Genomic DNA, 27,020 nt, shown 5'->3' with positions numbered 1-27,020 from the left:
GTGTCTTTCTCTGTCAAATAAATAAATAAATCTTAAAAAAAAAAAAATTGCCCTCTGAAAGGTCACATGAATATCTAACACCCACCACTAGCTAATGAAAGTCGTTCTTTCCTCACACCCTCATTCATACTGGGCAGTTTACATCTTAGCAAATCTGATAAGTAAAACATGTTGTCACTTCTGAATGTGCCTCTGTAATTATAAGTGAGGTTGTGCATGGTTTTGTTTGTTTGTTTTCTAAAGATTTTATTTATCTATTTATTTGAGAGAGAGAGAGCATGAGCAGGGGGAGGAATAGAGGGAGAGGGACAAGCAGACTCCACTCTGAGCCCGACATGGGGCTCAATCTCATGACCCTGAGATCATGATCTGAGCCAAATCAAGAGTCGGACACTTAACTGACTGAGCCACCCAGTGCCCCCCCCTTTTTAAAGATTTTATTTATTTATTTATTTATTTATTTATTTATTTATTTGAGAGAAAGAGGAGGTTGTGCATGTTTTCATACCTCCACAACATATTGTATTCCTTTTTCTGAGAAGTACCTGTTCATGGCCTTTGCCCATTTCCTATGAGGTCCCCCACGCCCAGGGAAGGAGTTTATGAAGTGTCCTCTCTCTTATAGTGACTTGGAGGCAGAGCAGGGCTTGAGCCCCGCAGTCGGAGCTGTGGAGCCAGACCTGGGTTTGGTCCCACCATCAACACTTGCAGGCTTTGAGGAGGTACACAATATGTCAGAGCCTCACTTTTCTCATCTGAAAGTGGGAATAATAACAGCTACTTCCCAGGAGTCATGTGATGAGCAAGAGAATAAGGGCTTGGCATCATGCCCAGGAATAGTGGTATCTGTGACTGTTGTTGTTAACAGAATTTATCAAAGCAAGCCTGGCCTGTGGGTGCTCCTAATCTCTCGAGTCTCCCTTACAGACAGCTGCTGTTTTTGCTTTTGATACTATAACAAGAATATCCATACCTATATGCCGAGCCCTTTAGTAGGGCCTTGCATGGGTCACCTCTCCACAGCCTGGGCCCATGGGCATTTTCTTAACTGTTTTGCAGAGGAAACACTGGAGGCTCAGGGGATGGCTTACCCCAGGGCTCCCAGGCACTGAGGGCACAGGGCTGTGGACATAGGCTGTCAGACTCCAGAGCCAGCAGAGGCCAGCTGAGGGGTGCTTAGGGTGCATGTGGACAGGGCATTCTGCCACCCAGCACCATGCAGGCTGTGCCTGGGAAATTACACTGTAGCTTTGTACAGAGAGAACCTGTGTGTGGCACAGATCTTCAGAACCTACCAGCCACCCTATGGTTCCTCAGCCAGGCCTCAGTTCCGACCTCAGTGTACCACTGCCCACTGTTTTGTGTTTGGGCCTGACCCACACCAGGCCAGCCGCTGCCCTTCATCATGCATTCCACAGCCTGCTAGGGCTGTCCCCTAGAACCTTCTCTTATGGCCTTTCCTGATGCCCAGGACTGCTCTGTGTCTCCAGCTGCACCTCCAGTGCTGTCTGGGTACTCCTGCACACACATATGCATGCACACGTACACACTCACGTTCACACTCACATACACACACTGCCTGCCTGCCTCACCCCTGCTCATCCCTAAGGCCTGGGTCATTCCCCTGAAGCTCCCTAGGCCCTCCCTGAACACTAGAAAACCAGCCACCGTGGCCCTGAGGACACGGCGGCCCCAACAGATTCCTGGATTTGTCCCTTTCCTGGAAATCCTGACCTCCCAAGGGACTCCATAACCCCGCCTGCCCCCTCCTTGGGGTCTGGCACAGAGAAGTGAATGCTCCCAGGCCTGTGTCCATTCCATACGCTGGAAACACCTTTTAAAAATCACACACTCAGTAGCTCCTAGTCCAGAATTTGGCATATACATAGAGGTCAGTGAATAGTGAGTTAAAATGCACAGAAAGTCAAAACAAAACAAACTCTAAGACCAGGGCTGCTGCCTCCCCACCTCGCTCTTTCCCACTCCCGCACTGATTCTTATTTCATATTCTCCCCCAACACCCCAACATCTTTGCCTAGGGTTTTCTCGGGATCTCCATGTAATCCGAACTTCTGAGGGAGTGCTGGCTCCTGCCCTTCGTTATTAGGCATTTTCATTTCTGTACATTCTTCCAGTACAAATAGTGTGCAAAATCTTAGCCATGGCAGATGCGGACAAGTGTGGGTTTCCTCTCGGGACAACAGGAGCCGAGCCCAAGACACTGGATTCTATCACAGGCTGGGTGGGCTCAGCAGGGCCCTTGCATGACTCCCCCAGAGAACATGCGGGGTTGTAACCAACCCACAGCTCCTGTTGCCCGGGCGACAGCAGCAGAGCAGGACTCATGGCCCACCTTCCTGGCACTGTGACCTGCCCTTTCTCCTGACCCCACATCTTCACCCCCTCTCATTAGTGACTCTGAGGCTGACTGAATTGCTGAAGACTCAGTGTGAACGACTCTGAGAGTTAGAAACTCCAGGGGGAGCGGGTCATAGGGAACCCCCACAGTACTGTGAGATTTACTTCCTAGAGCTCAACCTGGTTCCCACAGTATTTATCAGAGGAAAATCCCCTCAAGCTTCCAGCAGGAGAAGGAAAAAGGATGTATCTTGAAATAGACCAGAGCACCTGTTCTGAATAAGGCCTGCCTCAGTGGAAGCTACAATTGACCCTTGGACAACAGGGGTGTGAACAATATGGGTCCACTTATACGTGGATTTTTTTCAGTAAATACAGTACAGTGCTGTAAATGTATTTTCTCTTGTGATTTTCTTAATAACATTTTCTTTGCTCTAGCATACTTCATTGTAAGGAAACAGTATATAATACATATAACATACAAAATATGTTAATGGACTATGTCTTTGGTAAGGCTTCTGGTCCACAGTAGGCTATTAGTTAAGTTTTGGGAAGAGTCACAAGTTATACGTGGATTTTCAGCTGTTTGTGGGAGTGGGGGTGGTTAGCATCTCTAACCCCCTCCATTGTTCAAGGTCAATTGCTGTTAACCTGAGCCTAATTTGTTGGGGTATTATCAGAACCTTTCTCACCTGGAGGAAGGGATTTACCCAACTCGAGCCCATCCTACCCATCCTGTCCCACCTAAGGGGTGAAAAAAGGAATAGAAACACTCATGAAGTTCACAGTCCAGAGGCGCAGGCTCACCGAAAGACAGAGACCTGCTCACAGGGCTACGGGATGCCTCCCCTCCCCCCCACCCCATCACCACATCACGGCAGTTCCTTTTACCCACTACATCTTGTCTGTCAACAAAATTACAAGGCACACTAACAAAGGCAAAAAATACAATTTGAAGAGACAGAGCAAGCATCAGAACCAGCCATGGCAGGGAATTACCAGACTGGAAGTTTAAAACAACTACGATTAATAGCTCTTTACAACACTTTATTATATTCTCTCTTGTTTCTGCTTCTCTAGCAAAGTCCTTCTGTAGGTAAAGCCACACCTTCTTTCTCTTACTGCCAAAACATTGTGGGTAGCATACTATTTGGGGCTCAGTGGACATACCCCAAACCCCTTCCAGGTCCCCAAGAGGGAAGCTGGTCCTTCAGGGTATTTGTGGGGGCAGACCCTGGGCAAGGCTAGCAGGTCATCTTACTGCACCCTTCTTACCCTGATGGAGGCCTTTTACCTCCACTTCAAATGTGAAGCACTGACTAGCACATCACTTGTAGAGAACACAGACAGCCAGAGCCCCTTGCTCCCCCTTCTCTTGCGTACAATGCACATTTTTAAGAGGGGTTTAAGTATGCAGCTGTCAACCAACTCCAGGCCCCAGCACTGCCATTTCTCCCCCTTGGAAAAATTTTCTCCTGGAATGGAGAAACTTCACATCTTAGCTGTGGGCACATATAATCTCACCAGAGTCTTAAAGTGAAGGACATTATGGTTTGCTAAATCAAAACCAGATAAAGCAGTCATGCCTGCCTGCCTTTTGTTTTGGGCCCCAGTCTGTGATTTCTGTATTCACCAGGCAGCAAAGTCTACTGGCTATGAAATGGTACTTTCTCTTGAGAGACTTACCAAACGCTAGAACCATGCACACCACCTTCAGCAAGCACAGGCTTCACGTTCAGGTTCCCTTCCATACTTTTTAAAACCATTTAGCTCAAATTCACTTTGCACCAGTTTGCTAGTGATGAAGAAGTCAGAGCACCAGCTTTACAATTCAAAGATTTGGGTGTGAGTCTGAACCTGTTCTGACCTGCCTATGGCCTTGAACATGTTACTGGGCCTCCTGCGTCTCAGTTCATCCTCCAGGACAGGGCTAGCTTTGTCCTAGGCAGTCACACAGGACCCCCACCCTTGGAGGGCCCCACATGCACTCTGTTAATGCTCTGCAGTCACCATCTTGAAATTCTTAATTTTTGTAAAGGAGCCCCTGTTTTCATTTTGCACTAGGCCCCATAAATTCTACAGCTAGTCTTGATCCATTAAATGGGGATAATAATCATTTCTACCTCAGGGGTTTGTTGTGAGGATAAAATGTATTATCCTAGATAAAATTCCTAGTATAGTACCTGGTACACGTTCATCTCTGCCACTTACTGAGTACTTGCATGTGTCCTAAGTGAATGCTGGTTTACTCCCCCCTGCCCAGTCTCTGTCCCTGTTTGCCGAACATAGCACCCAACGATGGGATGGCACAGTCTGCCCAGGTCTGTAGAGCCAGGGCAAGGCCCCCTGCAATAGCTCTGGCAAGCTGCTCCCTTCTGAGCTGTGAGTGCCCTCCTAATACGTGGGCTCCCTGATGCTTCTATCAGAGGGGGTGCAGTTGGCAGGGGAAAGCAGCCCAGAGAACGCACGCAGGCCACTGTGACCTCTCACACCAGCTGTGGCTCCAGCAAACTTCTTACCTCTACAAGTCAGCTTCCTTACATGGTACTTGGGGGGACTATCCTTGTTCCCTTAGCCTCATCTGGGCACCAGCCTCACCTGAACACTAGGAGCTCAGCTGTCTTATTCTCCATGGGGAAGAGCAGGCTCTTTAAAAACACCGAATGAGTGAGTGAATGAATGAATGAGTGAATGTGAAGGTCCAACCAATGCAAGCCAAGCCTGTCTCCACAGAGTACTGTGGGTCCCCATATTCACATGCCCTTCCTTTCCCCCACCCCCCGCCCAGTGGACTCAGAGCCCCTCTTGGCTCAGCCCACTGGCCTGTCCCCATCCTGCCCTGCACTCCTTGTTCACTCTGACCTGTGTGCACATGGAGCCCCCTGCCCGGTTCACCAAGCACCATTCAATGCCTTCTCTCATGGTTCATTTCTTTCTTTTCCTCATGTTGCCATTCATCCAGGTTCACAGCGAGAACTCTGCCGGGTGCTTCTTAAAGCTTGGGCTCCCCTCTCTCCTGGGAGGACTCCCTCCACCCCCCTTTTCCAGCCTACAACCGACGCCTGATCTTCAGGGAACCTGGGTCTTGCTTCCTCTGATCATATCCTGAGACTGACTTGTCATTTGCATTGCTCTCCTTCAGCTTCTATAAAAATTCTCATTTTAGTGAATTAATTTCAGCTATGGCTGAAAGTCCTGAGTAACCTTCTTTTTTTTTTTTTTTTATTTCATAATCTTTTTTCTTTTCCTTTTGTACAAATTCTATAAACTATCCTGACGCACTCTCCTCTTACGGTGACTATCTCCCTGACTCAAAGGATAGAAAGTAGGCTTCACTTCCCATAAGTTATCTCATTTCACCCTCTAGCCACCCTACGGGAGGTATTTTTATCTCTGTTTTGCATATGATGATACTGAAACCCAAGAGGCAACCAACGTGACTTGCAGAGAGCCACAGCCGACCCCTCACACGCACACTCTTGGATAGCGGGGTTTTTCTAGGAAGGGCTCGGCCAAGGCTAACCTGCTTAGTAGGCAAGTGGTTAGGACCCATGGTGCTCTTAGAGATACACAAAAATGTGTGTTTCTCTTAAAATCAAAAGGAAAAAAAAATGAACTTTTAATACTAAATATTACATTTGTCTTTAGAACAATGCCACTATAAAATACAACTTTTAATCTTTCGGGGGGAAGGGATCCATGAAGGTAAAGCACCCAGGCCCAAGAGGGTCACCCTGCATCCCTGCCTGGCTCAGTGCACTCGAGCCCAAGGGGCTGGGTACGCACTGGTCCCTGCACTGCCGCTGTCCCTACGGGACTCTGTCCTGCTCCCGGCACTCTGACCACCTTTGCATGGCTGCCCTACCTGGAATCCTCACACTCCTCCGCTGGCAGTCCTGCCTAACCCTGCAGAGCCCCCCTGGGCTGGCCGGCTGCTGTGGCTGTTTTTGTGCCTGCCCTTTACCTCCACCCTCAGGAGATGCAGTCAGAAGTAAATGCTTGAGGGGAGCCAGGACTCACTCTCTCTCTCCCTCCCTCCCTCCCTCTCTCTCTCTCTCTCTCTTTCTCTTACTCTCTTGGCTTTTTAAGCCATGTAATTAAGTTGATCTTCACTTAAAACTTAAAAAAAAATAGGTTTTCTTTATCCTGTTTCATTATTACAGAAATAATTCATGTTCACTGTAGATATATGTTTATATATATATAAGACCAAGAGGAAAGGGGTAAGAGGATTCTCTCTAGAGTGGCGGTGACTTTGAGATACCCAGGTGACAGCTGGAAGGCAGTTGGGAGAGAGATCTGGGCAAAGATAAAGATGGTGGGGGGGGTGCAGGGAAGGGCTGGGGGAGGGAGGCATGACGAACCTCCTGGGGCTGCACGGATCACTCCGGATTGTGTGGATCTTCACGCAGGCACAAAGGGGTGGGTGTTGCTGAGTGCCTGCTCTGTCCTACTCCATACCCAGTGAGGATATACATGGTACCTTGTTTCATCCTGAAGACGTTGCACGGATTTAGATATTATTAATTCCCGTTTAGAAATATGGAAACTGAGGTTCAAGAGATTGTGTCCCCAGGCCCTCACTGTGCACCACTGGCACTGTCCAGCTTTGAGCTAGGTGTGTCTCCTTCCACCTGTGGGATGCGGCACCCCCCATGCCGGGAGAAGGTTGCCCATGAGCCCGTGCTCTTCTACTCGGCTCTGTGCAGCCCTGAGGTTGCTCTCCTGCCTCGGGAGAAAAGGCCTCTCTTTATCCACCCACCCCAGGCCACTTGTGCTCAGCTCTACCCTCCTCTGCCAGCCCACACCTGCCGGCCCAGCAGCTACTAATGAAATGTCCATAGTGGCACACAAGGGCCGGGTTGTGCCCTTGAGAGTCCTGCCTGCCCAGGCCAACCCACACACAGGTCTCACTTTCCCCTGGGGAAGCAGTGGGCAGCTGCCTTCCGGGTTCACTGCAAGGGCACTGGGAGAGAATAAAGACCCCACCAAGTTCTAGCCAATTCCTGGAATGCCTCCACCACAGAACCACCCCTGGACTGGCAGCTTTGTCTTTTGTTAAAATATTTCAAGCCACAGGACCATTACTGCATTGTGTGTTATATAGTTTACTAGGTCCTTTCAAATCTGTTCCCTGTCTTCATTCAAGAGAGACTACTCTCCCTCTTTGAGAGGAAATAAAGTAAAAAGTAAAGCTCAGAGAAGCTAAGTGACTTATAAGAATTCACACAGCCAGCGGTAGTAGGTGGAGCAAGACTGGGACATAGGTGTCTGATTCCTTTGTGAGTGCACTGTTTGTACCACAGAATCTCATTCCTCGGGTCCTTAAGTGGGGGACAGGATGGGGGTGATGCTGAGGAGCTGATGCTGGGACTGTAGGGTCACCAAAAGGAAGAAACTTTGCCACTGGCCCTACATTCTCCTGTACCTTCCTGTAAACGCACGTGCATACAGATACACACACACACACACACACACATGCACACACATATGCCCTTTACCTTCCTTGCAGTCCTCAGCAACAGACTGGTGTCACCGCCAGGTTCAAGGCAAGGAGGAGCTCTCTTGGGTTCTAGTTTGGCCTGGGGCAGGGTGAACAGACATTTAGTCTATGGGCCTTACTGACCTCATAGAGATAGCTGGAAACAAATGTGAGACGTGCTGCCTACAGCATCTTTGGCCTCGGGCATGCTTTCGAAACTTTTTCCTATGCCACCAGTTTTCAGACACTGCTCCCATCTCTTTGCCTCAGTCTGGTATTTCTGCAGTACACCTGACTATCGGCAGTGTGTTCTGCTTCTCAAAGCCTCTTCTGTCTGTGCTCTCATCCGAGGTCAGTGCAATGTTCAGGCCGGATCCCCTTAACCACCCTCCTCATGTGGCAGACAGGGACACACAGGTCTAAAGAAGTCAGCAAGGTTGTTTTGATGATTTGGGGTTTGGGCTCAGCATTGCCTCTTTCATGCCTTCCCCCTTTGAGTCCATCTAGAATCTATTAACAAAGACAAAAATCGATTAGTAAGCCCATTAATAAAGGCAACCTTCTCTCTGGCAGGTTATCGATGCAGCACCTACATGTACCAGTGGTTAAATTCAGGGCCGGTTTCCAGATTTGACCCCTGTACACACCCCTCTTCACTCCCAGCCAATCGCATCATCTGGGGTCCCTTTATAAGTTCCAAGTCTTCAGGTACCCCTTGGGAAGCAGGTGACACAAGCCATGAGACCTTCAGCTTTCTAGCCCCTTCTGGTGTATCCAGTCCAGAGCACCACTTTCAGATTACCGTAATTCAGTCTGATGCACTTTGATTTTGATCCAGTGAGCACCACCTGTGTGCAAGGGACCACACAGGAGATACAGGGGACACAGACCCTCTCTTCAAAATGTCTTCAGCCTAGTTGGGGAGCAAGACCCAAGAACATCAGAGGGCAAAGGAATTCAAAATACCCTTCAAGCCACTGGCCACACCTGGTTCAGGTGCATGCAGCTGTGCAGGTCCCCTCTGGAATAAAGGTCATGTATCCTGAAACTCCAAAACAAGTAGCTTCTCATCTAGGGTCTCCACCCCAAACACACACACACACACACACACAAAGTAGTGTCACAGCTACAAGTCTCCACTGCAATTATTTTCAGCAGAAATAGTATTTCCACAAAATAAATTCTTAGATGAAGTCTGGAAATATAAAAGAGATAAGAGCCTATCTGATGTAGTTGAGTTAAGGATGAGAGGTGGGTGACCACACACCAGGGGCCCCTTGTGATGGTTCACTCTCTAGTTATCGCTGGACACCAAGGGCTTCGTGTAACCCAGTCTGCAAACTCCTTCCTGCCTAGTACCTGGTGCCTAAGCCAGAGTGGTTCATTGACATCCAGTCACTGTTGGTTGTCAGTGATGATACTTGGGAGCTTGGATCTCAGTATCTTTCTGCTGTAGACATTTCCATTCCATGAAGCCATAAAATGTTTTCACTGTGGTTAAATGTTTGCCTACAACCAGACTGTAATGTATGCCCAGGTGTCAGTCACTCTACCAATTAATTCCATGAGAACAATTCTTATCAGACTTCAGAACCCCAATGCTCGGATTCCATGAAGAAAATCTGAGAAGTAGGAAAGGAAACTGGACAGAAGAGTTGATTATGAAAGCAATTTATGCACAAATTTTTACTAAACATTATACATTCCTGGTTCATCAGTAGAAACATCCATCCTTCTCTTCTGTCCTAGGGATTAAGGAAGAGGCAAATAAAGCGTAAGACAAGATTCCCGCCCTCAAAGCATTGTTGGGCTTCTTGGGGCAGTGAGACACACATCGTAACAGGAAAGAAAAGCAACCAGTCCTCCTAGGGAGACGTTTCTTATCACGCGAATTCAGGTTGCAGATCAAATTGCCTATGTCTTGTGATTATTCACTGAAATAGCTAAATAGATATCTCGCTATCTAAAGAACAACTTAAAGTAATATAGCTCCCCAAATGTAAATTATGACCTAATACTAGCTAATATTGGTAGGTAATTATTAAATTATGGTAAATTTCTACTTAGCTAGATACAATTTTATCTTGGAAACAAGTTGTCAAAGATCAATGTTGATTGTTGAGAATGTTCTAACTTCAGGGAATGACTTCAGCAAAGACAAATTGCAAGATGTAAAAAGGAAGAATATCATGTAAATATACGGGGTACCCACGCTATGCAGGGTGATCTGGCCTGTCTGAAGAGCTGAGCAAATGTTTGCTGGTCATACTTACCAGTAGCCACTGTCCCTAACTGTGAGGGGGTTGCTGTGGGTGGCACCCCCATCTTCAGGACACAGGACATTGCTGTGAGTGGCAGGGGCATCCAACCCCTAGGCTGTCTTTTAACCTCTGCACACCACCACCATTCATATGTGCAGAATATAGTGAGTTTCCAAGGAGAACAAAGTTTTCTTTCACAGGAGGAGGGAAAGAAAGTTGGTTCAAATGGACTTTTTAACTACATTTCCTTGTATCAGGCTCTGGTAATTCCCCCTAGGACATTTCCTATCTAAGAATCATGGAGCTTCCGAAAGACCTTTTGGAACATGCTATTTTAAAACTGATAAGAACAGATACTACACTTGATCTTAGTGAAATGATATTTGTAACTCACTGAGAAAACAAACAATGCTGGAAAAAGTCAAAATCCATTTTGGAGGACAGTCAAAGGGGGACAGAATCCACAGTTTTCCTTCAAAGTTCAGAAACCCTGAGGCTGTGTTTCCCATTCAAGAGCACTTCTGGGCCATTTATTTCCTGAGGCTTTGGTCTCCGCCTGCCTATTTTCACTGTTCTTTCTTCCCTCTGTTTCCAGGGTGGTGGTTTTGGGATAACCCAACTCTGAAGCTGTACCGCCTTGGAGGCACAATTATCTGAGTTCCTGGCCTTATCTTGCCCTCCTTGTCCAGGGGCTGTGGGAACAGAAGTCTGACTGTCTGGGCAGATGAAAGGCTGACCTCTCACTGCCCTGGCTCCTGCCTCCTGCCTCCTGCCTCCAGGGTCCCCCATGGTTCTCCTTTGAGCTCCCGTGAGAGGGCCCTCTGCAAGAGGGAATGAGCACAGGGTGGCATTCTCCTCTGTCTCAGTTCATGATATCTCCTTCTGAGCCAACAACGCCCCACTCAGGGATGCTCAGACTGCAGCAGGACACTTCCCAGACCTCCTCTGGCCTCCCTGCACCAAGCCCTTACGATGCAGCCAGCTCTGGCCATTTATCCTGTTCTGGGACCCAATGCCCCAAGGGCTCAGGGTTCCCTGAAAAGTCCCTCTGTGACAGGGCCTGGACAATTAGTGCAATTGGCCAGAGAAGATACACAGAGCCAAGTCAGAAAGGCCCAGGCCACTGCCCTCACCAGCACGGATGGCTTTGACCCTGTGTAAGGTTTAACTCAGAAGCAGGACCCCACCCCTCCTTGCCACATCGCCAGCTACTGTTGGCTCCACCACTAAGCCATGAGGACAACCTCAGGATAGTGATCTCACCCCCTTTGGTTTCTATGTCCCTGATGTTTGTGTACCCGCCGCCCCACGGGATGTCCAGGATGCAGTGAGCCCCATGTGCCACCAGACTCTTTAATCTGTAGAAGGTGGCCACGGCAGCGGACAGCGAGCCTACATTCGAACAGCTGTGCATTGCGCAGGTGAAAATTCAGGCCTTCAGTGTGACAGACCTGGGTTCACGGTGCAGCTTGGCCACTCAATGGCTTCCTCCCTGTGGACACCTTAAAGGCCCAGGCTTAGCATGGGACAAATAGTAAGTATTAGCCTGAGTGGGAAGAGAGAGACTCAGTGATACAGAGACTTAAACCAGGGGTCTGCAAACTAAGGCCCACAGCTCCAATCCAGTCTGCCACCTGTTTTTATAAATAAAGTTTTATTGGAACACAGCTACTCCCATTCATTTGTCTATGATTGCTTTTTTGTAAGAGACCATATGGCACTCAAAGCCTACACTATTTACCACATGGCCCTTTATCAAAAACGTGTGTCAACTCCTGACTTAAACCAACAGGGGAATCTCTAATGGCTCAATTTCCAGGACTAGAGCCCATCTGGGCCCCGTTGCCTCTCTCCAGGGAAACCACCACCCCACTGATGAATAAGAAGCCATGGAAGAAAGACCTGCAGTCAAGGTCAAGGACCAGACATCAGACAGGGAGGCCCACGTGGGCCAAGCTGGGGACACACAAAGCGCCTTGGTTCCCATAACTTGATCTGCCAGTGCCCAAGCCACCAAGGAGAGGGCCACTCTTGCAGTCTTCACTGTCTCTTGTCCTCCAGTCACCCCTCTGTCAGTACAGGCACTCGGGGCTCTGCTGCTGCCCTGCAGAAAATTCTCACCTCACCCTGACAGGGGTGGGAGGAAAGGCAACACATAAGACAGGCTCCGTCTGGGATCTGTAGCTGCGGGGCCAGCCAGCTCACTTCCCAAGTTCAGAAAACAGTGCTTCTCATCCACAGCCCAGGCAAGGAAGAGGGATAACTCTCCACATGGCAGGGGTTGGGCCAGGTGCATTGTCCCAGACCTTATTGAAACCTCTCACCCCCTCGGGAGGTTATCACCTCTCTTTTCAGATTTGGAGCTGGATACTCAGGAGTGTTTTCGCATTCGACCAGTTATAAAATGGTGGATCCAAGTTCAACCTTAGTGTCCCTGAGTCTACACCCATGTTCTTTGCCTACACCACCGACACCAGTTAGCTGGTAGGCCAGGAATCACATTCCATGGCCATGTATTGAGGACCAACTGTGTGAGGTTCTAGGGATATGACAGTGAACAAACTAGCAGTAATCACAAAAGGGAGCTTATATTCTATGGGGCTTGGACAGATAGACACTAGACACATGGGCATAATGCTCAGTACATCAGACAGTGCCAAGTGCTAGAGAAGACAATCAAATCAAGAAGGGAGATAAGGAAGGCCAGGGATGAGGGACGTATCATTTTATTTAATTTTTTTGTTTTGTTTTGTTACATAAATGAATTCATTTATTATAGGATAGCAATGTTTCAAATGGTGGAGCTTCTACTGGTCTTTCAACTCCTTCAGTATTCTGTCACTTCTGTGACGGCAGAAGTGGTGGTGTAGGTCTAGGTGCCACTGGCTACGGTTTTCATGCAGGAGCCACAATGCCAGATCCCCACAGCTTGTCTTTTCATCTTGGTTTTTCCATAGAAGGAGCAAGTGTACTTGGCATGCTGGCTTAGTTCAGTCTTCTCCACCATTTTCCTGAGGAAGCACCATAACGGCTCCCATATTTACCCACGATTCAGACCTTCTTGGTGCGTTTAGGCATGTCACCACAAACTAGGTCTGAGCCCAGAGAGACAAGGGAGGTACCATTTTAAAGAGCATGGCCAGAGAAGTCTTCACTGGGAGAGATGATGTTTGAGAAAGACCTAAAGGAAGCCAGGGAGTCAAACAGGAATATCTGAGAGAGGACATAATAGGTAGAGAGCATAGCAAGTGCAAAGGCCCTGAGGTAGAAGGAGGCCTGGCCTGATCAAGGAACAGCCAGGAGGCAGTGTGACTGGGGGAGGAGGGTGGGAAGTGGTAAGAAGGAGATGAAGACCGACAAGGGAGGTGGCAGAGAGACAATGGGACTCTCCCAGCACCTGTTGTAGCAGCTGGAATTCCACTATCCTCCCAAATTTTGGGGTCTCCAAACCTCCTACTAGAATGCTTCTGACCCTGATAGAGGAGCCCTTGAGCATCTCAGCTAATGCTCCAGCAAAAGACTAAGAGCGAGGCCCTGGATGAGCCATGGCATGTGGTGAGAGTGCGTGGGAGGGGAGAAGAAGGTAGGGACCTCCTGAGGAGTGCCTGAAACACAGGAAGATGGGAGACAGGGGGGTACTGTAGTACCAAGACCCCCATTTGTCCTCAGCTGTCCTGAGAGATGCCTTAGTTGAGTGCACACAGAGGCCAGCTTCCAGAAGCCTCTCTGAAATTGCTGGTTGCACCTTCTGGGTCTGAAGGTTTTCTGCAAGGACTGAGTATGAGTGTAGGGCCCGGGGCCCCATGCACCTGCAGTTCACAGGGCACTCAGGCCCCTGATGGAGCAGCTTGGAGCAAAAGGATGTGGATCAGCCCCTCACAGGCAGCTCTGGGTCCATGGAAACCCTGGGGGTACCAACCCAGCATAGAGCACAGAGCAGCAACCTTCTCCCCTGAGGTGGATGGTCTGGCCTAGAAGAGGGTGAAGAGAGAACTGTTAAAGGGTGTGGACAAGGGTGGTCCATCCTGCTGCTTCTGGGGTCCAAGCTGCCACCTTGCTGGAGAAGAAGGTCCCCGTACCATGTTCAGCCTCACCCAGTCTTCCCTGGCAGAATGAAAGTAGAGCCCAGGAATGCAAACTCCTTCTCCTGGAAATCAGAGAACTGAAGAGACCAGCTCAGGCTCAGACAGCTCAGATTAGAGCCCAAGATTCCACCACCTCAGGCTCTCCCCCCACCATCCCCACCACCCATGTGCAAGATAGAAATTAATACAACTTCCCCTGCCCAGGCAAGTCGCACTAGCAGTCAGGTTCGTAAGAATGGGAAAGATGTTGAGAGGTTATTTGCACCTGCTTTATATCTGCACACTTTTCTGTTTAGTCTGATAAGCAGTCCAGACAGCAGTTCAGTTAAGTGACCAAAGCCGCTTAAATATAGACACAGGAGTTTGTCCTGTGTGCCTCCTCCCCTCAGATAATATGATCCCAGCACGAGAATCCGGCTTCTACGGAAGTGACCGACTTTTCATCTTCACCTGAGGACCCTGTTGGAAATCAGGCCCCCGGGGCAACTGTTGGTGCTTGGAATTACCGGCACATAGCAAAGCCGCTCACACTTCCGATCTCACTCTGTCCTTGCCCAGCCTGGTACAGCGGAGGGTAGAGGGGTGGAGAGGGCATTAGCATTTATCCAATGCTCTCTGTACCGGGGTGCCAGGGCGAGCTGTTCATGTGCGCATCAGGAAGGACAGTGCCGTTACACACCTGCTTAGAAGAGAAGCCTGGGGTCCTCACACAACACAGTAACCTGAATGTTCCTGGAAAAGATGTAAAGTCTGTCTCAAGGGCACACTGATAGCACCTGGTCAAGCCAGCACTAGGATTCAGGTGTAACTTGATCCCATAACCTTTGCAACTCTCCAGGCTCATGGGCAGGCAGGCAGTATGCTCCTCTCTAGGACACCAAGGACTTTATGTGCCACAGTTCTAAGGAAACAAATGCTTCAAGCTTAAGCATTGCCTGCTCTCCCCAACACACGTGCGCGCACACACACACACACAGACACCCAAGTCCGGAGATCTGAAAGGCAGTACCCACCCTCACTGAGCTCAGGTCTCTGTAAGCTTCAGACCCAGTGTGCATGAGGGTCCCCACTCACTCTTGCATAGGGAAGCCTGTGGTGCCTTGGCCGGAGCCCCTCTCCATCTGTACCAGTAGGGCTCGGACTCACAGGCAGGCAGCCAGCTTGACTGTGTCTGAGCGCAAGGACATCATATTTCTTCTGAGGGCCTTTTTTCCTCCCTTTCATTCACACTGAGGGCAATGGAACCTTCACCCAGGCCTGCCTCTGATAAGGCTCTAGGCGGTAAGAAAGCAGAGCTGAGCCTCTTATCAGGCAGCTGCAGGGAGATCCGGTGCCCGACCTGGTGGGCCTGGGACTGATAAAGTGGGTCTGGGCCCAGCCGCTCACCAGCTGCTTTCTCAGACCTGTCCCCAGGGCCCATCCCCTCAGAAACAGGGGCAGTGAGACCCAGGAACTGTCTTTCCATTCCTAAGCACCAAATAGACTTCTGGTGGCCACAGGTAGCTGGACCCCATGAGGAGCAATTGAGGTAAAGGTTTGGCAAGGAGGGTTGATGGAGAAGGGGATGCTAGAGAGTTTTGGGGGAAGTGGACATGGCAGTGAGTGCTGCATTTCAATCTGGGCCACTGAGAAGACCTTTCCCTCAGTAAGCTTTTGATAACCACTGACTTACTATGTGCAAGCCACCTTGTAAAATGCCAGGATACCGAGATGAAGATGCCATGGCCCTCCCTGCACCCCCAGAGTTGTTTTGACATACTTGGTGAGTCTGACCATAGTAACAGGAAGTCACTTCCACTGGGAGTCAGGACAGACATCCTCCTTGATGTGTAGACATTCGTTCCCCAGGTAGGCTAGGTGGAGTGGACATTTCAGGCAGAGGGAACAGCATGAGCCAAAGCCTAGAGGTGTGAAATAGAATTAGAATCCTTGTGACGTACAATGGGCTCACGTAGGACAAGCAGGAAGGTTGTGAACATGTGAGATAATGTGAGAATTCAGGCTAGCTTGTGCCTGTGGCTCTGCGCTGGTGCCCAGGAGATCCTAGGGTTCTCCCCAAGGTGTATCCCCCTTAGAAAACTCCCAATCTATCTGGTGAGCTGACAAAGAACCGAACAGTCTATGGAGCTGTCTTGCAATATTTGGGACATACTTATACCAAGAAATTTGTTGTTGTTTATCTAAAATTCAAATTTAACTGGTGGTCTGCATTTTTTTTGGCAACCCTAGGAGGATGGGACCTGGGCATGGGTGTTTTTTAAAGGGTCCCATGTGATTCTGATGTGCAGCCAGAGTTGAGAACCACAAACAAGAGGCTCCTGCTTTGAGGCAGGAACCCCATACTCAGTGCCTCAACCCCCAGGCAAGGTGCCTGGGTGCAAAGCCCTCTGGATAAATGGAGCACTCCTAGTCTTAAAAAGCATCCTTATTTCAAGCATTGTCAAGATCCCCTTCTTACTCGGGGCTCCTGGGTGGCTCAGTCGTTAAGCATCTGCCTTCGGCTCAGGTCATGATCCCAGGGTCCTGGGATCGAGCCCCGCATCAGGCTCCCTGCTCGGCAGGAAGCCTGCTTCTCCCTCTCCCACTCCCCCTGCTTGTGTTCCCTCTCTCTCTCTCTCTCTCTCTCTCTCTCTCTGTCAAATAAAAAAAAAAAAGATCCCCTTCTTACTCATTCATCCCATCCATACATGGATGCCTCCCACAATTGTTAAAAACCTATTTTTTATGTAAATTTGAAAATCTGAAACACATCCTAGTATTTAATACTTTAAGTGATGTATTTATTTTGTAATAATTTATTTTACATAATTACAATATAATTATGGTATAATTATGGAAGTTATTCATTAACTGTATATATTTTAATACAAAATAATAAATAATTGTTCATAGCCCTTCTACCTCTTCTATCACACCATCTCCTTCACTTAACTTCTAATCACACTCCTGTCAGAACTTCAAACTCTCTAACCCTCAAGACTCCCAGCCTTGTCAAGTGTGACTTGCTGGATCCCCCACCTCACACCTATATCTCTCTGCTCATATCCACTACTCTCAGTCTTGTTAGTTTCTCATTGTGTCATGCTGATCCTTTTTCAGTGGCTTCCAAGTGCTCTTCTAAACTTGGAAGAGAAAAGGCTCTCCTCTCCATCCCTGTACTACTTCAGAATTTCTAGAGAATCTCCTTTTCCATAATCTCTCACCTATTCATGTCCTACAATACAAGATGTAGTTTCTTTACCTGACCTTTAAGATTCTCTACTTCCTGGGACACCTGAGTGGTTCAGGCGGTTAAGCATCCAACTCTCGATTGCAGCTCAGGTTATGATCTCAGGGTCCTGAGATCGAGCCCAGCATCAGGCTCCATCATTGTCTCTCTCTCTCTCTCTCTCTCTCTCTCTGCCCCTCCACCACCTCTCATGCTCTCTGCTCTCTCTCTCTCTCAAAAAAAAAAAAAAAAGGACTCTCTTCTTCCCATAATGAGGTGAATAATGAAGTTTATTAATGATATTGAATGTGGTAGTGTTGGTGGAAGAAGCAATAAGACATGGAAAAGGAAGAGAGGAAAGTAAACCCAAGATATATACTGGATTTAGCCATTCATATATCTCCTTCCTTCTCCTAAAAACATAGCTTCTATATTTCCCCCCAAAATAGATATTTGAAAGATATAGAATTAAAAATTGCATTTTTAAAAATATGAAACCATCCCTGCTAAACAGAATAAAATTATTTGAAATCTGCTCTTAGACCATCTGGCATATCTGGGAGTCCTAATCCTAACTAGTCAAACAGATCCAACTCTATAACAGGCTGATGTGTCTTTTGGTAACTCTGTTTTCACTCTGTTACATGGTTTGCTTAAGAAAGTAATAGATCAGTCTGACAGAAACTATAGTACATTGTGTCTGCACTTACCCTTTTCCCATAAGATTATGTGTTAGATTTCAACCCTGCATTTGATATGCTAAGATCCCTGATGAGGAAAGATGCATAAAGTCTCCTGTCCATATCAGCTGTATTAAAACATCCAATTCACCACTCCTGTTGGTCATGAAATATAACCAGTTATTGGACTTTAACCTACCTGCAAAATTCCAAAGTGAAACAAAGTCTAAGTTTGTTGGCTTTCTTGATTGGTCTCCAGGGCATTTATCACTTTCTGTGAAAGAAACATTTAATTTAGATGGCAGTTGATTTGTGTCATGGGATTTCAACTGACAGGAGGAAGAGTTATGTATGTGTTTATAGCTTCTTTGCTTTTAAAAGATTAATGTTAGGGAAATATAAATCACAAGATCTGAACGAGGGGCTGGGAAGACAGAACAGGAGTGTGCCAGGGTGATGGATTGAGATGTATTATAGAGCATCTTCATCAGCCAAAAATACAGTGGGAGGATGCGGTGGAGGGGTGGTGGGGTGGGTGCAGTGAAGAGAAATAGCTTTTCCTCCCCAAGCACAAAGACAGCACAGGGGCTTGACTGGAGGCAGCCAGCTTCCTGGCTCTGGTGCTGGATGCAAAATGAGGTGAATTGGTGACTTCTTAAAGCCCTTTTTCTGCCCTGATACCCAGAGGACAAAGGAAGGCTAATAGCAGAGTGGGAAGCATCTGGAAAACAACTATCCCAGGAGATAAACAAGCATTCCCTACCCCTCAGGTCACAAGCACTGCCCCCCTCTGCTTCCCCCATAGGGGCCCTGCATCTAGGAGCCATATGTACGTACACACAAATGTGCAGGAGCTATGCTCAAATAAGTGGGAATGATAAGAAGAGCTTGCATGTGTTGGGCATTGCCTCTCTTGGAGCCATGCAGGTGCATCCTTCTGTATTGGTGAGTTAGCTGAGCATTAGAGAAGGTCACATGCAGGTGGGACTCAGGAGCCAGGACCTATAGCCATACCTCTCTGGCACCACAATCCACACTCCCTGTGCTGTGCATCACAATGCCCCCGTCAATCACTTTAAGATGATTTCTGTAGAGCAGTGTGTTGATGTGCATTTGCCCTTCTCTTCATCACTGCCCCAAGCAATACACTCCCAATATAGAGGTCAAAATATACCCTCCCTTTCAAACATTAGTCCAGCTTAAAAAACAAACCCCAGAAGTATCATTCACAATGCTAGCTAACAAGTATTGCATATAAAATCATACTGCACCATCTATATACATCATCTCATGTCATCCTCACAGCTGCCCTCTGAGGTAGGTTCTTTCAGGATCCACTGCATGTGTAAGAACAGTGAACCTCAGCACACCTCAGCCCAGGGAGGGGAGAAAGCCTTATCCCTTGGTGTGGGTGCCCTCACTGGCTTGGGAGGAGGAGAAATATTCCAGGGAAAAAAGAGGAGCCATGCATGCCTCCTACTCCTGTGGCTTTCCTTCCTTCCAGAATCCCCACCACAGTCCTACCCTTCTGGTTATAATCTGGAGGTCCAGCTATCTCAGGGCCACTTTGGCCTCCCTTGGCACATCTTGGGGGAAAGTGGTCTTGTCTGTCTTTAGAATGTGGGCACTCATGCCCTTATCTGACAGGCACTACCTGAGGCTTTGAACCAAGATCCCCAGGCAGTAGGAGTCCCCTCCACCTCCTGTTCTCCCCACCCTGCTCCTCTCCCAACAGGAAAGGGCTCTGCCGCTCCTGTCTCTCAAACCCAGTGAAGGAAGGAGAAAAACACTTTTCCACATCCTGTTCGCCAACTGATGGGCCTTCTGGAAAGCCAATAACAAAGCATGGCTAACTAAATCATCATTATTTACACATGCAGCCTGATCGAGGACATTTAGTCATGTAATTAGGTACCTAATTATGCTGAAAATGCAATTATATGATTTTTTAAGTGAATTAAGTCCTCCAGAGAAGTGGTAAGGATTAGTGCATGTGATCCAGCTGGGATCATAGAGGGCACGTCAGTGTGACCCTGGGCTGTGCAGAGACCGAGTGAACGGTACTTGAGTTACTTGTATGAGCACATGCACACACACACACACACACACACACCCAGAGTCGGTTGGCTTCACTTCTGTGTCCCCAGGACTCCACACTTGCCTGCTACATACCAGGAGCTTAATAAATGACATCCATTAATATCATTGAAAGCTTAGGGTGCATCTGTGGAAGGACTGTTTAATGGCTGACTTGGAGACTCTTAAGGAGGTTATTTATTTAACATGTGAGAGGCAGGTGTGCAGAGAAATGATAAAAGAGTCAGCTGGGACATGTCAGAGGATATTTTATGCAACATCACTTATTTGTTCACGTAGCATTGTGTCAGATGTTGAGGTATATAAAATACAGTCCTTGCCCTCTAGTAGTTAAAAATCAGTGCAGAGACAGACAACTGCAAAGCATGTTAATGGTGATTTGAACAAGTTGTTCAGCAAACTGCAGCCTTCAGGCTAAACCCAGCCTCTGGCCTGTTTTGATAGAGTCATGGTTTTTACATTTTTAAAATACTGTTAAAAAAAAAAACAAATAAACCAACAAATAAAACAAAGAAGAATATGAACAGAGACCACATGTGGTCTATGTAAAGCCTAAAATATTTATGAGAAAACTGGCTGCCTCCTGCAGGAATAGAGGAAGGAGCACATAGGCCTTTTGCAGAAGTCAGGGAAGGCCTCCCAGAGGAGGTGACATGATCTAAACTTGTTGGCAGAACAGGAGTTTGCAAAGGCCCAGAGTTGAGATGGCATGGTGCATGCTCAAGCCTCCCAGGAGCTTCCTTCCAGCCAGGAGGCTGAAACATGAAAAGCAAGGATAAAAGGCAAATTGAGAGGATTTGTACCTGAAATAAGGGCTGTAGGCATCCAGAAGTTCTGAAATGTCAGGCAGTGGAACTTGGACTAGATCAGCAGAAGAACCAACAAGCATCTGGCCAGACATAGAGGCCTGCACCCAACATCAATCAGAGGGAAGGGACAGACGTCTCAGCTTCTCAGGCCCCTTGTGGCCTAGATGCCACTGACTTTAGCCTTTGAATCATCAGAAGGTCCCTCTGGGGACTGAATGACCGGGGAGAGAAGAGCGGCTGGACGGAAGAGAGAGACACACACAGACAACTTTGAGAGTGCCCCGGGCCTCCCACACACAGACACCAAGGACACACGTGCCCCAGCCCTCTCCCCTGTGGCTCAGTGCTTCCCCCGCTGACCAGGCCCTCAGCGCTGCCTGGCATCTCTGTCCCTAAGCCCCTGACCGCCTCACCAAGTCCCCTCCCCTCAGCCTCTTCTCCCATGGGGGAGGATCAGCCTGGCTCCCTGAGGATGCTGATTTTCTCCCCCACGTTCTTGCACCACAGGGCAGAGTGTGGAGACAGAAGCTACTTGCAAGGCACTGCTACCCGTTTCACCCTCAGAGCCCCTTCCTGCTAAAAAGCCCACATCCTGTTCTCTGGGCTGAGGCCATTGCCTCTGCTGCCTCTCTCACACACGGCCACCGTCATTCTTTTTTTTTTTTTTTTTTTTTTTTTATGGTTTAAATACTTTTTTTTTCTTTTTTTTTTTATTCTTATGTTAATCCCCATACATTACATCATTAGTTTTAGATGAAGTGTTCCATGATTCATTGTTTGTGCATAACACCCAGTGCTCCATGCAGAATGTGCCCTCCTCAATACCCATCACCAGGCTAACCCATCCTCCCACCCGCCTCCCCTCTAGAACCCTGTTTGTTTTTCAGAGTCCATCGTCTCTCATGGTTCGTCTACCCCTCCGATTTCCCCCGCTTCATTCTTCCCCTCCGGCTACCTTCTTCTTCTTTTTTTTTTCTTAACATATATTGCATTATTTGTTTCAGAGGTACAGATCTGAGATTCAACAGTCTTGCACAATTCACAGCGCTTACCAGAGCACATACCCTCCCCAGTGTCTATCACCCAGTCACCCCATCCCTCCCACCCCACCCCCCACTCCAGCAACCCTCAGTTTGTTTCCTAAAATTAAGAATTCCTCTTATCAGTGAGATCATATGATACATGTCTTTCTCTGTTTGACTTATTTCACTCAACATAATACCCTCCAGTTCCATCCACGTCGTTGCAAATGGCAAGATCTCATTCCTTTTGATGGCTGCATAATATTCCATTGTATATATATACCACCTCTTCTTTATCCATTCATCTGTCGATGGACATCTTGGCTCTTTCCACAGTTTGGCTATTGTGGACATTGCTGCTATAAACATCGGGGTGCATGTACCCCTTCGGATCCCTACTTTTGTATCTTTGGGGTAAATACCCAGTAGTGCAATTGCTGGGTCATATGGCCACCGTCATTCTTAATGCTGTGCACACACACAGGGGACTTGCCTCAACTGCAATTCACATCAGCCACCAGCTCCTATGGTCACTCACTGGCAGGGGATGCTACGAGTGACCCCAGTCTCCATTTCAGTCAACCTGCCTTCCAAGGGCCCCCAGCACTCCTAGCTCATGCCCATGTCCACTCAGGCAGTTCCTCAGCCCAGGGGTGCCCTTGCCTCTGCAGCCTAGCCACTTCCCTTCCTTTTTCACCTCCTCCCTTCTGCAGCTCAGATTCTGCAGCCCATCACTGTGGTCCTTTGTTGTATGTCCTCAACTCCTACCAGTAATCACTAGAAAGTATGTTCAAGCCCACCACTTCTCACCTCTCCCACTAGAGTCCAAGCCACCATCCCCACCATGATCCCCTTCCCCTGCATAGTATAATCCTGTCAACATCTCAGTTCCTGCCACTCCTTTGCTCAGAATCCTCCCATGGCTCCCATCTACCTCAGGGTAAGTGCTGATGCCCATACAGGGCTCTCAAAGCCCTACGTGGTCTAACCCCAGTTCATGCTCCAACCCTGTCTTCTACAATTCATTTCATTATGGCCACACCGGCCTTCTGACTGGTCCTGAAATATGCAGAGCTGCTCCCACCTTGGTGCCTTTGCACTTGCTGCTCCCTCTGTGTGCAACACTGTTCCCCAGATACCCTCATCCTCCCCCCATTGCCTGGTTCAGGCCCCAGTCACATGCCACCTTCTTCCTGATGCCCTCCAGGCTGCACTGTTTAAACTTGCAGCCCCCACCCTGAGACCCATCCTCTTTTCTGCTTCATTTTTTCTCTTAGCACCATCTAGCACACTACAGAGCTTATTTATTTCTCCTTTGCATCATCTGTGTTTCCTCCCTAGAACGTGAACTCCAGGAGGACAAGACCTCTGAGCTATTCGTCTACTGGTATCACCCAAGCTGGTTTGGGTTGAATTCTCTCTTTGTCTTTTCTCATTCTATCCTGTTGGCTCAGTCTAGATACATCCAACTGCTCTGTGCTGCACGCCTGCACCTAAACATGGCCATGGCTGCAAGCACACCCCACTCACTCACACACAAACACACGCTTGCACACTCACACTCACACACGCTCACACTGACCAGACCCACCTCAGTGCCATGACCACAGCCTGAGTGCGCTGTCCAGCAAACCACCACCTTTCCCTGCCTCCACTCTCTCCAAGCCTCCCACATTCTGTAGAAGGCTCCGTTTCAGTTTATCTCACTGGAAAAAAAGAAAAAGAAGCACTTCAACCACCAAAAGCACTTATAGAAATGTTTTAGTGGAGCTTTGCTGTGAAGGGCACGAGAAAGGGGCCAGGAGCAAGAGGGAGACAGGATATCAGGGGAGGTTTTCCTTTTCTTAAGCTTGGGGATGGTCATGTTGCCAGAGATGATCTGGTGGAGGGAACTGATTCAGTGATGCAGGGGAGAGGAGAGGATCTCAGCAGAGGTTAGTAAGAGATAGGTCTAGCACACACGCAGCCCATGGACAGCAGCAAAGGGAAAGCTGAGATCTTCCTGACACAGTGCTCCCTGCTTTCCTCCTGGTCCTCTGCCTTCTCCCTTCCAGGATGCTCTATGGAAGACCACTGACTCAGCTCTTACTCTTTTTCCTGCCCTAGGCTGTCAATGCCATTGAGACCCTGGAGGCCCCAGCTGGGTCTCCAGCCCTTATTTGTCCCCCAAGCCCCAGGCCCTGTGTACGGTGACTTGAAGGCTCTCTGGGCATAGCATCCCCCCCCCAATCACACTGATCCCCCCGCCCTGGTGAACCCAGCCTTCCCGCTCGGACCAAAACCTTGACTCTTCCTCCTCTCTGTTTTCTTTTTTCTTATTTTTTTTTTTTAATTTGCTCACCCTACATCTAATCCAACAGCAAGTCCCATGGACCCCAATTCCAGACATGTCTAAAATACCTCCGTTCTTCCTCAGCAGCGCCACCACTGTGCGGGCCTAAGCACCTGCCTGGGCCACGGCCGTAGTGGCTCCCAGCCTCACCCCCACGTCTGTCCTCAGCACGGCAGCCGTGGCGGCGCTGCTCAGATAAAACAACCCGAACAGCCCCGTGGGAGACCCTCCCTGGCTTCTTCCCACCCCATACTTCCTTCTACGGTCGAGGGCCGCACCTTCTAGCCCCCCGGTCTCTGGCTCAGCCCAGAGGTCCCCAAGCCTGCCTGCCCCGGCCTTCACACTGGCCAGTGTCCAGCTGGAACACTCCTCTTTCAGATTCAGAATGAGCAAGGCCCATTCTCTCCCTGCTTCACCCTGTATGAATCAGCTCCGGCTGCTCCCACAGAGTACTGCGCTGTGGCCTGGAAGACTTCAATAGCAGATGTTTACATAGTGTTTTGGAGGCTGGAAGGCACTGACAGATCCTATATCTGGTGGGAGCCTGCTTCCCGGTTTGTAGATGCCTATCTTCTCTCTAGATCCTCACGTGGTGGGAGGGGTGAAGGAGCTCCCGGGGTCTTTTTATAAAGGCATTAACCCCATTCGTGAGGGCTCCACCTCCCAAAGGCCCCACCTCCTAATACCATCCCAGGGAGGGCTTTCAACATATGAATTTTGGGAGAACACAAACATTCAGTCTCTAGCACCGCCCAAAAGCACTTCCTCTGAAAGGCCTCCCTGATCACTCTCTCTCTTCTCCTTTCTTTCTGTCTCATAGCATCTATCGCCACCTGGATCCACATTTTTCATGAGCTTTTGGCTGCTCCCTCCTCTAGAATGGAAGACCCTGAAGACAGGGCTTTGTGCTGTGCACTGTGAGATCCGCAGGCTCTAAAACAGGAACACAGTAGCCATTCAGAGACTTTTGCTGGATGAATGATTCTGGAATGAGCTTTGGAATTAGACGGACCTAGATTTCAATCCCACAGTTTATCCATCCACTGTGTGAACTCAGGCAAGTTACCCAACCTCTCTGAGCCTCAGTTTCCTCGACTGTAAAGTGATAGACATTATAACATCACCTCAATGATTCCTGTGAGAAACGGGAACAACACATGCAATTGTAAAATGAGCCCCCAAAATGGTGACAATGACATCATCATCCACATCAGGAAAAAAGGGTTTCAAGTAGGAAAAGAGAGCCTCAGGCAATCAGGATCCCTGGGGAAGCGGACAATGTGGAGGCCAGAGGGGTGGCTGGCCCAGGCCTCAGGGTGTGAAAGGGAGAGCATATGAAGGCCACATGGACCCATGGGGGTTTGGGGAAGTCTGGGAAGGTGACCTTGTCTTGAGAAAAGCTTCAGAGGCAGCCAGATGCCCAGAGTCACTGCAGCCAGAGGCTTTGTAACACCAGCCTCTGTTCTTTCCTAAGCTGAAGAGATCAGGTCTTCCCTACGTCCCCATGCCTGAAATCAGGATTGGAGAGAGTATCACTGGCCTACTTCCTGGGTGAGCACTGTCATTCTGAGCCTCACACCTCATCGAGAAGCACAGCTCCTCCTTACAGAATTATCTTTCCCGTCGTGGATCTTGCTTGCCATCCATGTGCTTGACCTTGGGCTAGAACAGTCACATAGCTGGGAAGCTCACAAGCCACCCATCAGTGGTAGGGCCCGTGACGTAGAGACGCCACTGCATCAGGCCAAGGAGGAGCCCTACAGGGCTGCAGGTCCCGGGAGGCTGGGTGTATGTGTGCGTGTGTGTATGCCTGTGCACTCATGTGTGTGTGTGGTATAATACAGGAATTTCCATGAAGACTCAAAGCTGAGGAAAGGGAACAGCAAGCACGCTTACATTCTAAACAGACACCAGACACATCCTAAGTGGAGTCCACACTCGGGCAAGCACGGTCACCCAGCTGTGGTCTCAGAGAGGCTAGATAGCCTCCCAGAGCATCCCTGAGGGCAGTTGTGGGAGAATACAGCACTGCATCATCCTTGTCTCTCTAAGCGGCTTTCAGCATCTCTCTACCTCTGGCCAAGTGAGGAGGACCCGAGAGAGCCCCCAGAGCACACAGGGCTGGTGCCACAGACTCTGCAGGACCAGGCCCAGGGGAGCTGGGTGTGAACCGTCTTCAAAGCAGCCCACTCACAAGAGCATCATCCAGTCTGGACAGGGGTCTGCTGAGGGGTCAGTCAGCCCAAGGCCCACCGGGATCAGGGGCAGTGCAGCGTGGACACACCTGCCTCAACTCTTCCCAGAAGCCATCACTCTGCCCTCAGAAAGAGCCTGCCCAGTCCAGGGCTCCCCCACCAAGACCAAACAACAGGTGTTGCCCATTAGGTAGAAAGATGGTTCCCTCTGGCCTGGCATCTTCTTCCCACCTCAGCTCTGGAGGGGCTGAACTCAGAACTGATGGGAATTAAGGAGAACAGGCCAGGCCCCCTTTCCCCTGCTGGGCAGGCTGAGCACAAGTGGGAGCTTTTTAAAAACCATTTTATCTCATTGTGGTATGAACACTTACCATGGGATCTACCCGCTTAACAAATGTTCCAGGGTACCATACAGTTGACTGTGGGCACAATGCCGTATGACACAGCTCTGGAGTTTTCCACCTTCCTTTTCTGAAACTATGTTCATTGAT

General features: G+C 48.8%; 1 protein-coding gene, 1 long non-coding RNA gene and 1 pseudogene across 3 annotated transcripts in view; 1 reads left to right on the top strand and 2 right to left on the bottom strand.

Moving 5' to 3' along the window:
- Nucleotides 1–27,020, top strand: part of GYPC (glycophorin C (Gerbich blood group)) — a 43,127-nt gene that overhangs the window by 3,341 nt on the left and 12,766 nt on the right. The window lies entirely within an intron of this gene.
- On the bottom strand, nucleotides 12,909–13,406 carry LOC123839517 (large ribosomal subunit protein eL43-like; annotated as a pseudogene).
- LOC135363865 (uncharacterized) lies at nucleotides 15,923–21,048 on the bottom strand. The gene is made up of 3 exons (XR_010410104.1): nucleotides 20,975–21,048; nucleotides 18,274–18,348; nucleotides 15,923–16,087 (listed from the first exon to the last, which is right to left on the bottom strand). It is a non-coding gene; the product is annotated as an uncharacterized LOC135363865 (long non-coding RNA).

This window comes from Mirounga angustirostris, unplaced genomic scaffold (assembly GCF_029215605.1).
Source record: "Mirounga angustirostris isolate CCGP_5_RB_7025 unplaced genomic scaffold, mMirAng1.0.hap1 SCAF_3, whole genome shotgun sequence".
In the NCBI taxonomy this organism is placed as follows: Eukaryota; Metazoa; Chordata; class Mammalia; order Carnivora; family Phocidae; genus Mirounga; species Mirounga angustirostris.
This window is presented reverse-complemented; position numbering and strand designations above follow the sequence as displayed.